Source organism: Elaeis guineensis, chromosome 8 (assembly GCF_000442705.2).
Source record: "Elaeis guineensis isolate ETL-2024a chromosome 8, EG11, whole genome shotgun sequence".
Taxonomy (NCBI): domain Eukaryota; kingdom Viridiplantae; phylum Streptophyta; class Magnoliopsida; order Arecales; family Arecaceae; genus Elaeis; species Elaeis guineensis.
In genome coordinates this window covers 134,176,845-134,188,856 of record NC_026000.2, presented here as the reverse complement: position 1 = coordinate 134,188,856, position 12,012 = coordinate 134,176,845, and positions in this window count along the sequence as shown.

Here is a 12,012-nt window from a genome sequence, read left to right as displayed (position 1 = left end):
GAGAGAGAATATTTTAGAGAGAGAAAATTCTAGAGAGAGAAAATTCTAGAGAGAGAAAACTCATCTTGAATTCTTCAGATAATATGATTCAACAAATCCGATCGATCAGATCAAATCATGCTAAGATTATCATGTAGATAATTTAATAAAATCATGAGAAATAAAATCTAAAAATACCTGATCTGATCAAAGTGGATGTCGGTGTACCGTCCGACGATCACAGATCAAAAATCCATCACGAGGATCATTTAAATTCATCATCATTCTTCTCAAAATTCTAGAAATCTTAGGAGAGAGAAATAATCTAGAGAGAAATTTTAGAGAGAGAAAGTAGAGAGAGAAAGTCTAATTCTAGAGAGAGAAAATACTAGTTCAGGCTGAAGAAAGAGAGGGAAGAGAGAGAAACTCTCTTTCTCATATTTTATTATTTATATCATTATTTATTAATTAATTATTTTATTTTTTTTCTTCTTTTCTTTCTCTCTTTCTATTTTTTTTTTCCTTCACGAAAGAGAGAGGAGAGAAAATCCTATTTATTATTATTATATTATTATTATATTATTTTTCTTTTTTTTTCTTTTCTTTTTCTTTTCTTTTCCTTCTTTTTCTTTCTTTTCTTTTCTTTTCCTTCTTCTTCTTTTCTTTTTCTTTCCTTCCTTCTTCCCGTGGGTTCCTTTGGGCCGAAACAAGGGATTTCACAATCCCCTGTTGGCTGGCCGGCCGGCGGTGCAACCGACGTGGGGTGGCCGTCGGCAAGAGGGGGGGCGACTCGACGACCAGAGGAGGGCCAAACCAGTGGTCGGCAGTGACCACCGGTGTCGGAAATCAAAGAAAAATGACAAAAATAAAAGTTTCTTCCGCAACAAAATCCGGTGACTCCGATCGTCGGCGAGCGTGCACACCGTCACGGGAAGGAAAAGGGAGAAGAGAGGAAGGGAGGAGGCTTACCTTCGATGCCGGTGAGGCTTTTCCAGCGAGCAATTGAACGGGCACAGGGACGGGTCTTCCGTGGTGGTTTTTCGGTGATTGCCGTCGACTGATCTTAGGATCTTCGGTGGAAGGGAGAGAGGAGGGATCTCCTCCTTAAATAGAGCCGGAGGGAGCTCGTTTCCGACTCCGATTGGGAGCCGGCGAGAGGAGGAAGAAGACTCCCTTTGGAAGTTCTTCTCCTCTATTTTTTTCTTTCTTTTTTTTTTTGTTTGGATTTTGGTGGGCTGGGATTCTTACTCGGACTGGGCCATCACAGTACAAGTCACTACTAATTAACAGTAAGTTATAAAACCACTAACGATCCTTTTTTTTGATGTAGACACTAACAATCCTTAACTATAACATAAAACTATCAGTTTACAAAAGCACAACTAGCAAGAGCCAATATGAACTCACAACCGGCGAGAAACACATTAGTCTGCAAGTCACACATAGGGATGGCAAAATTAATCCGATCCGATGGGTATACACCCTACCCGAACCCGATCAAACCCGAAAAATAGGGTTTGACTGGGTTTGGGTTCGGGTTTGGGTAAAACCCGAAAACTATAGTACGGGTATGGGTAGGGTATGGGTAGTGCTATTTTCTACCCGAACCCGACCCGAACCTATGGATATGAGTAATACCCGAACCCATATCCGAATATATATATATATACACACACACACACACATATCCGAATATATATATACATATATATACGAACATATACATATATACACACACACATATACACACACACATATATATATGATCTCTCTCTCTTTCTCTCTCTCTCTCTCTATATATATATATATATATAATTATATATATGTATGTATGTATATGTATGCATGCATATATGTATGCATGTATGTATGTGTGTGTGTTAGAAGTGTGTATGTGCGTATGTATGTATGTATGTATATATATAATTGGTAATTTTATTTTTGATTGATAATATGCATAAAATTATTTTACTTTTTTTTTTGGGTATAAAATGGACGGGTATGGGTTGGGTATGGGGTGGGTATGGATTGGGTATGGAGAAATGGGTTATCCACGGGTATCTCCGAACCCGTTGGATATGAGGATGGGTATCTCTTTTCTTACCCGATTGGGTATCGGGTAGGATTTGGGTATAGGGTATTAAGTTTGGGTTTGGGGATGGGTAGTATACTACCCGACCCAAATCCTATCCATTGCCATCCCTAGTCACACAGAGCCACAATGTCATGAGGCAACAAAATCTACGAGTTCATAACTCCACAATTTCATAACAAAAACAATCAGATTCAAGACAGGTGGTCCAGAATTGATGCACCAGATAGCGAGCTTCTGTTACAGTTCAATTAGGTACAATGTCCCTAGGGAATCAGGTGAACAAAGGAAAAATAGAGTAAACTTATTGCTAATCATTATTTTTTTAAAGAAATTATAGTGGTATTTCTAGCAACCGTTGCATGGAAGTGATGGAAGACCTGGCCATATCAAACACTTTGGAAACAACTCCTAATGTACAAACATAGAATTTCCTCCTAAAGTTGGAGGGTTCCAACCACTGTAGCTTAATTTGCTAACCTTCATTCATTGACAATAAATAAAATTGGTCAAGGAAAAAGAGCTGGTGGTAAATCTGAATAAAGAACAGGATTGTGGACTTTGTGGCTCAACAAAGGAGTCTTACTTTGTGACTCGAGAGTGATCGCGGTGGGAGGAGGATGCTAACGTTTCGAGACTATAGTTTCTAGGACGGAGCTTTGGGCTAAATAGGCTGGGATTGTGTATGCTCGGAGGATCTTGCATGTGGATTATATTATTATTGAGGATGATTCTATCATGGTGATATCCTGCATTCAAGGATGTATGCAAGGAGCTACTACACATCATATGTGTAATAACCCAGATTTAAAAAAAAATAAAAAAAAAATAACAGAGGAGGAGGAAGACTCCTAACCGGAGTCTTCTTCCTCTCCGTTTCCTACGAAATCGGAGTGATAGAGTCCAACACGGGTTAAGAAAACTCCTCTATAAAACCCCTTCCCCTCCCTTTAGGTCTTTATCATGGGATTTTGAGAGATTATTAAGAGTTTAGAGGGATTTTTCCAAGATTTTTCTGCAAGTTCTTTGACAGCCTGGGACAGCCTCCACTGGCTTACAGGTGGATCAGCCGGCCAGGAGCTCATGCCTGAGACAGTCTGCCAAGAGCTTATGCCTGGGACAGCCTCTCATGGGCTTTGGTACGTGGGACAGCCGGCCAGGAGCTCATCCTGGGACAGTCTTGAAAGACTTTTTAAGTGGATTCGATCCGGATGGTGACTGAGGTATAGACTTGGATAGTCCAGAACCAGAAAGAAAAGGTTAAAAATCATGTGATTATGAAAGAAGAAATGAAAGATAATACATGAAATAATTGTTGAATAAAAGGGGTTTCACCTGTTAACATATGATGATGCATCTATTTTGACAAAACAGAAAATTTATGAATGTTTGCATTATTCTGGACATTGAACATGAGATTTTATATCTTACTGCTTATCCTTATTTTTAGACTATATTACTATATCAGTGTGATATGAAAATTCTTACTGGGCTGTAAAGCTCACACCCCTTCATCTTTCTTTTTCTTCTCAGAGTTACAGGATGCTTATGATTAGCTATGATCTGGATTTACAGGTGAGCAGAAGAATAAATAGAGTGTCATAGTCTCTGATCAGAAAATTGAAAAAATTTAAATTGTAATTATGCAAGATTTTATGAATTATTATTAAAATTAAATATTATGGTTGATGAGATTGTAATGATTTAATTTGGCCTTGCATATTCTTTAGGGCTTGCTCTAAGGAGTGTGCGGCCATCACGTATCCGACCTGGGTGTTGGGTTCGGAGCATGACAGAATAGTATCAGAGCATAGGTTATGATCATTAGAAATTATGATATAAGTGATTAGAATATTACAGAGTGATATTAGAGCTTAGGTTATGATCATTGGAGATTACGATATAAATGAATAGGATGAGATAGAATAATATCAAAGCTTAGGTTTAAGATCACTAGAGATTATGAAGAGATATTAAAACTTTATGCAAGATCAGTAGGATGTGACAGAGTGGCATCTGAGCTTAGAGCTTAGGTTACGTTTATTTGGAGATAATGATATAAGTGATTAGGATATGACAGAAAGTTTAAGGTCACTAGGGATTGTCATATAAATGATATCAAAACTTGAGATTATAATCGATAGAGTATGATAGATAATATCAGAGTTTAAGATTATGATCATTAAGGATGTAATATAATGATATTAGAGTTTAGGTTATGATCACTAGAAATTATGATTTAAGTGGTATTTAAGCTTAAGGTTATAATTATTTGCAATTATGACTTTAGTGATATTTAAACCTAGGTTATGATCATAAGAAACATGATTGACATAAAAGAAAGGAATCAATATTTGAATTTTGAATCAATAAATACTATGATGAAACTTTATGTATAAGTGGTATATGATGTCTATAATAAAATTGACGAGTTATATCTTAGATTTCAATTAGTAAGGTTGACCTAAGTATGAAAGAGTTGACCTTGGAATAAAGTGGGAGGTATTGATAAGATATGTTGAGTATACTAGAGGATTTTGGAATGTAAAACTTATATGATTGAAGATCATGATAATTTTTTTTAATTTCGATGATAATTGTCTGAGCATTATAAATTTTGGACTTATCAAAGAAAGTTAATTAGGGTATGGTCTAAGAAGAAATTACATCATATGAGAGAGAAATATTTTTGAACATTGAATCTATAAGAGGTCATATAAACTCAATTTAGATGAAAAAAAAAAATATATATATATATATAGTTAAATTTTATTATGAGAATACGAGATACACATCTTGGTAAAAGTCTTTGGTCACTCAAATATCATATTCTAAATATAATTTCTTATCTTTCAAATTGCATTAAATTTCAAATTAAAAGTTTATTTTTCTAAGTGGATCAAAAGTATTTTGATATTATTGTTAAATTAAAGAAAAAAATTTATTTTGTCAGAGTATGATATACAGGTTATGATGAAATCTTTAATAATTTGTATTACTATCTGTGGATTAATTTTTTTAATTTTTTTCTATGATTGTTGAAGATGGTGAAGTGTATTAATTATTCGAGTCAAGTTTGAATTTTTTTAAAATTGAACTAAGACATCTTGCTAGTGTTAAATTTTGAATGACTTATACAAGGGATAAGATTTTGTATGGATAACAAGATTTTGTATGGATTTATTGATTAATATTAAGGGTTATGATGAAGGGAGCTCTATAGGAAATAATCAAGTTGATTCTACTTAAGGATGTTGGCTTGAGCTCTTCTAGTTTGTCAAGTTAGAAATTAATTCTTTTAAAAAGAAAGATTGATTTAGAAATTATCTAAATGATTGTAAGGTAAATCTAAGATTAACTCTAATTAATTCTAGACATGTTGAATTCTTGAAGAGTGATGAAACTTATACAATGATTTCAAATATAAGAAGTAGATCAAGATTTAATTTTTATATGCTATGCCCAAAGGTAGTAAAGATAAAAAAACTTAAAATTTTATCCTAAGTCTTATATGAAATTTGAAGGTTAGATCTATCTTGGATTGATTTAACATATAATGATATTTTTTTATCTTTGATATAATTATATAATTTGATAAATTAAAATCAGAGTACGCAGCAAAAGCACGGTGAATTAAATTGATTAGAAATATTAATCTTTTAAATCAAAAGATATTATGATGAAATACATTAGTTGCAAATAAGGAAGGATTTTATTGATAATGAAAGGATACTATAAATTTTGATCTAATCTGATCATAGCTGGATAATTTTTGTCAGTAGGTTGCTTCATTGTAGATAATACCTAGATATCTCAAGTTTATTAACAGCCTGATAGTTCTGAGATTAGTTCAAACTTAGAATGTCCTAACATAGATCTCATATTTTTAAAATTTAATATTGTTACTCGAACTGATATAGAAGATTGAGGTTTTCTTAAGATGAGATTCTATATATAAAATTTGTTGGAAGGTCAAGAGAAGGAAAAAAAAATCGATGATTGTGAAGAGCGCCCAATGTTTGACCTTTAATTATTTTTCTATCAAGGGTAGTCTGAGATAATTATGAATTTCGAGTGAAATGTATTAGACAAATAATGGTAGTATATTAATACAAGTCCAAAATATTACAGTTCTTCAAAAAATTGAGAAATCAATAAGAAGGGATGAGTTTGAGATTTCAAATAATTTTTGTTATAACAAGATCATGAGAAATAAATAATATATATGACATTATCGTAAGCTTGAGAATGACATGAAGAATGTATACTTCGAAATATATTTTAAACAATATAACTTAATTTGGAGGATAAAATTATTTTAAGGAGGGAAGAATGTAATAACCCAGATTTAAAAAAAAAACAGAGGAGGAGGAAGACTCCTAACCGGAGTCTTCTTCCTCTCCGTTTCCTACGAAATCGGAGTGATAGAGTCCGGCACGGGTTAAGAAAACTCCTCTATAAAATCTCCTTCCCCTCCCTTTAGGTCTTTATCATGGGATTTTGAGAGATTATTAAGAGTTTAGAGGGATTTTTTTAAGATTTTTCTGCAAGTTCTTTGAACAGGAAGAAAGGATTGCCGGAGTTCTTCTCGGCTGCCAGAGCTCGAGGTAAGCCCCTCCCCTTCTTTCTCTCCCTCTTCCCTTTCTCCCCTGGCCCAAAGTCTCACCGCTGGCCAACCAATGAGAGGACCTCACGGTCCCCTGTTTCGGCCCAAATGAACCCACGGGAAAAGAAAAGAAGAAGAAAGAAGAAGAAGAAGAAAAGAAAAGAAAAGAAAAAGGAAAAAGAAAAAGAAAAGAAAAAGAAAAAAAAAGAGAAAGAGAAAAATAAAAATAAAAATAAAATAAAATAAAATAAAAAGAAGAAGAAGAGAGAAAAATTTTCTCTCTCTCCTCTCTCTACCTTCTCTCTCCAGTTTCTCTCTCTAGATTCTCTCCCTATATTCTCTCTCTAGATTTTTTTCTCTTTTTATGGATTTCGTCTCTCTAGAGTCTTCCTCTCTCTTTGATTTCATCACGGACCCTAGGATAGAATTGAGATGAAAATAAGATAATCTGAGGTTGCTTCGAAATTCGTGCGGTAGATCTGATCCCAGTTCGATCCTATTCGAAATTTGTAATACTTGATTCATATTGAGTCACCCTGATAGGACCTCTGATGATCTCAATCATGAGTACCTCATCGGAAGGATACGAAAGTTTCTCTCTCCACTTTCTCTCTCTACTTTCTCTCTAAAATTTTCTCTCTCTTCATGAATTTTCTCTCTCTAGAAGTCTTATGGATCAGTGGAGGATCCAGATACTTAGATAAATCTTAATTTTAGTTAATCCTGAGAGAGGTCCTAGATTTGTGTTATCAGGTCGATTATCGGTAATTTTCTCCATATATGATCTTTATATTTGATCAGGGTTACGAAGAGATGATTGTCTGCAAATGATAACGAGTGAAATATTTTATTAAAGACATTCATAAATCAAAGAAGAACATTGATTTCTGTGCTTGGATCAGTCACCGGTAAAGGTAAGAATCTCTGTACATGATCACTATTATATATATGCTATTTTACTGTTGGTCTTGCATCGTTGGTTTTGCATCGTCGGATTTGAGATCGATGAATTTATTATACCTGAGATACTGTTATTTGATTTTGAGCATGAGTATGTATGTCAATATATATATATATCAGAGATTGATGGCATGATTATATGGATATGACATATCTGAATTGATCATAATGTAAGTCAGAATTGATTTGATGAAATCAACACATAATGATTTAATGAAAAGAAAGAGATATATGGTATGGACTAGTCTTGTCATGTGGAACAGCCCGTCAGGAGCTTATGCCTGGGACAGCCCCCACTGGCTTACAGATGGATCAGCCGGTCAAGAGCTCATGCCTGGGACAGCCCGCCAGGAGCTTATGCCTGGGACAGCCTCTCACAGGCTTTGGTACGTGGGACAGCCGGCCAGGAGCTCATCCTGGGACAGTCTTGAAAGACTTTTTAAGTGGATTCAATCCGGATGGTGACTGAGGTATAGACTTGGATAGTCCAGAACCAGAAAGAAAAGGTTAAAAATCATGTGATTATGAAAGGAGAAATGAAAGATAAGACATGAAATAATTGTTGAATAAAAGGGGTTTCACCTGTTAACATATGATGATGCATCTATTTTGACAAGATAGAAAATTTATGAATGTTTGCATTATTCTGGACATTGAACATGAGATTTTATATCTTACTGCTTATCCTTATTTTCAGACTATATTACTATATCAGTGTGATATGGGAATTCTTACTGGGCTGTAAAGCTCACACCCCTTCATCTTTCTTTTTCTTCTCAGAGTTACAGGATGCTTATGATTGGCTATGATCTGGATTTACGGGTGAGCAGAAGGATAAATAGAGTGTCATAGTATCTGATCAGAAAATTAAAAAAAATTAAATTATAATTATGCAAGATTTTATGAATTATTATTGAAATTAAATATTATGGTTGATGAGATTGTAATGATTTAATTTGGCCTTGCATATTCTTTAGGGCTTGCTCTAAGGAGTGTGCGGCCATCACGTATCCGACCCGGGTGTTGGGTTCGGGGCATGACAATATGCGATATCTCTATTTTGTTATCTAGATGTGCAGTCTTCCTATCAAGCACATCTTTCGAGAGGCTAACACTGTAGTTAACTAAATTGTAGCTTATATTGCGGAGCACATCAGGGATCTTTTATGAGCTGATTTGAGGATGATTCTTAGGTTTTTTAAAATTTTTTTTTACTTTCTGACTCTTTTGGTTGTATCCATACAAGATTTATTTGGATGATCCATATATTTTTATTAAAAAAAAGAGTAAGCACAATATTTAAAATAGGTAATTAACTCCCAGTCTCCTTTTTTATTCCACTCTAACAAAAAATCTTTGTTAACCAAAACTTTAACTCCCGATCCATTATTTTACGCTACAGTAACAAAATATCCTTTTGATGTCACCTTATTTTAAAAAATACCTAACTTACCCTTTACCTTCTATCTTATTTTCTTTTTCCTTTATTCTCCCTTTCATTCTACATAAAAAAGAGAATAAACTCCGTTGCTCTCACTACAAGGCTTCTTAACTCGATCCCTAACCCTGGTTCTTCTTCTTCATTCTTCTCCATAAGGTGTCAGCCATAGTGGAGGCTGCTCTCCCTCACTACGTGCTACTTCCAAACCCTAATCCTACTTCCGCCCCTTCTCCAAGCTCGGCTCTCTTTCTAACTGCTCTGCCTTCTCCATGGCCAAGAGGCCCCTGTCGACCTCCCCATCCTTTGCCTCTGCTACCTCACTGACGAGTTCTAATCCATCCCTATAATAACACAGATTTTTCTTTCTCACACCAATCTTAAAGCAGGGCAAAAAAAAAAGAGAAATAGAATGGAAGAGGACTCCCGTAGGAGTCTTTCTCCTCTTTGAAGTTTGATCGATAGAGAGTCCTAGGCCCGTTCAAACTCCGACAGCCCTAGGATCCAGATCTATAAATCCTTTCCCCTATCCTCCTCAATGCATCACCTAACTCTCCAATCAAATTGTCGGGGAAACCCATAAGATCTTTCTTGAATTTCCATCGATATCCTTCGACGATTCACTATCGATTTCTCATCGAAGATGAGTAAGGACCTCTTCTTCTTCTTCTTTCCTTTCTCAAACCCTCCGAAGCTTTTGATGGCCAGATTTGATTGTTGGTCATCAGATTTCATAGGGGATCGACATCTCCTATTTTTGTTTCTTTCTTTCCTCTCCATCGGATCGGCTGCCGTCATCAGATGACCTTGATTGTTAAGGATTCGAGGCCGTCAGACGGTCTGCCACCATAAGAGGTCACCACTCGTCGGGCCGTCGCTAGTGAGGTGGCTGGCCTCATGTCTTTCCTCCTTTCCCTGTTTCAACGAAGAAGGAAAAAAGAATAAACTAGGAAAAGAAAAAAAGACAGAGAAAGAGAAAGAAGGAAAAAGAAAAAAAAAAAGAGAGTTTCTCTTCTTTCCTCTCTCCTCTCCCTATCTTCTCTCCACTTTCTCTATCTTCAATTTTCTCTCTCTACTTTCTTCCTTTAAAATTTTTTCTCTCTTTATGGATTTATCTCTCTAGGAGTCTTGCGGTCAGTGGAGGGTTCAGGTACTTAAATGATCCTGATCTTATTTGATCCTAGGAGAGTCCTAGATTTATGATATTAGGATCATTTATCCATAATTTTTACACATATGATTTTTATGTTTGATCCTGATCATGTAGAGATGAGACTGCCTGCATAAGATATCAAGCAAAATATTTTATTTTCAAAATTTATAAATCAAAGAGTTCGTTGATTGCTATGCTTGGATCAATTATCGTAGAGATAAGAATCTCTGTATATAATCATCATTATATATGCTATTTTATTATTGGACTTGTGTCATTGGTTTTGTATTGTTGAATTCATATTGATGGATTTGCTATGTTTGAGACATTATTATTTTTTGATATGATTTTTCAGCATGAATACATTATGTGAATATATATGTATCAGTGATTTATGACATAATTATGTAGATATGATATACTTATCTTGATCATACTAAAATTGAAATTAATTGATGAAATCAATATGTAATAATCGGATGAAAAAAATATGATTTAGATTAGACTCATCATGTGGAATAGCCTTCACGGGCTTATATATGAAAATTCGATCCGATAAAGATGAGAAACAGCCGGCTAGGAGCTTATGCTTGAAACAGCCCCCACGGGCTTACGCAAGGAAGGTGATCCAAGAAAGATCATGAAAAATTTGATCTAAGAAAGATTATAAGAAGTTGATCCGAGAAAGATCATTAGAATTTGATTCGAGAAAGATCATGAAAAATTGATCCGAATAAATATCATCGCATGACCTTGGTTAGTCCAAAGTCGAAAAGTTAAAGGTTATCAAACTGAAATTATGAAAAAGAGAAAATAGATGTTAAGACCAGATAGACTTATGTTGAATAAAAGATCTTACCTGATGGCATGTGATGATCTATTCCTTAATTATGTGTTCAATGTATGTGGATGCTAGTATTTGAATTATTTCAGATATGTATTATGAGATTTCATAATTTCATATTGATATGCTTATTGATATATATATTCAATATATATATTATTCTGGTGTAGATGTATGGTGATTTTTATTGAGCTGGAAAAGCTCATATCTTTATACCATTTTTTTTTCAGAGACTCCAGAAGCTTAGTTCGGATGGGTTGGGCAAGAAGTCGAATATTGAAACTCTTAGTGCTTAGCTAGTTAAATTTTTCGATACCATTGAACATTTGAATATTTGTAATTGAACAAGTTGGCTATTTATTTTGATGGATCGACTTGGTTGACATGATTAGTATTTATTTGGTTATTTTGAAACTATTTAAATTTAAAATTTATTTTAGGTCTTACATGATTTTTAGGGCATCGCTTTAGGATTCGTATGGTCGTGTCATGTGGCCGACCCAAGTGTTGCGTTTGGAGATGTGACAATCCCTGAGCTGATCAACCGCATGAAGCACCTCCTCACCTATGCCTCCACCCTCCGGCCCTTCCCAAGGTGGTCCGGGTGTCCTCCAACTGCATCATCAGCTACACCCCATAGGTCTGGTCACGGTCGTGTTGGATGATCTCGACTATATGCGGTTCACCGCCAACACCGACTCGAAGATCACCAAGGGGTTCTACTTCTACCTCATTTCGATGCTCGATCATGCACTGCCAGAGAAGGTTCTAAAGCTGAGACCAGTGGATTTCGGAGACTTGAAGGTGGTCAAAATGCCGGAAAGGGCCAAGATGTTGATCGTTGAGGGAGAGCAAAGGCTGCCTATCGAGCCCTTCCCATCGTTGGTTATTGATGCGGAAAGAAATATATGTTGAGGTAGCTCGTGTTGTATAATGTTGT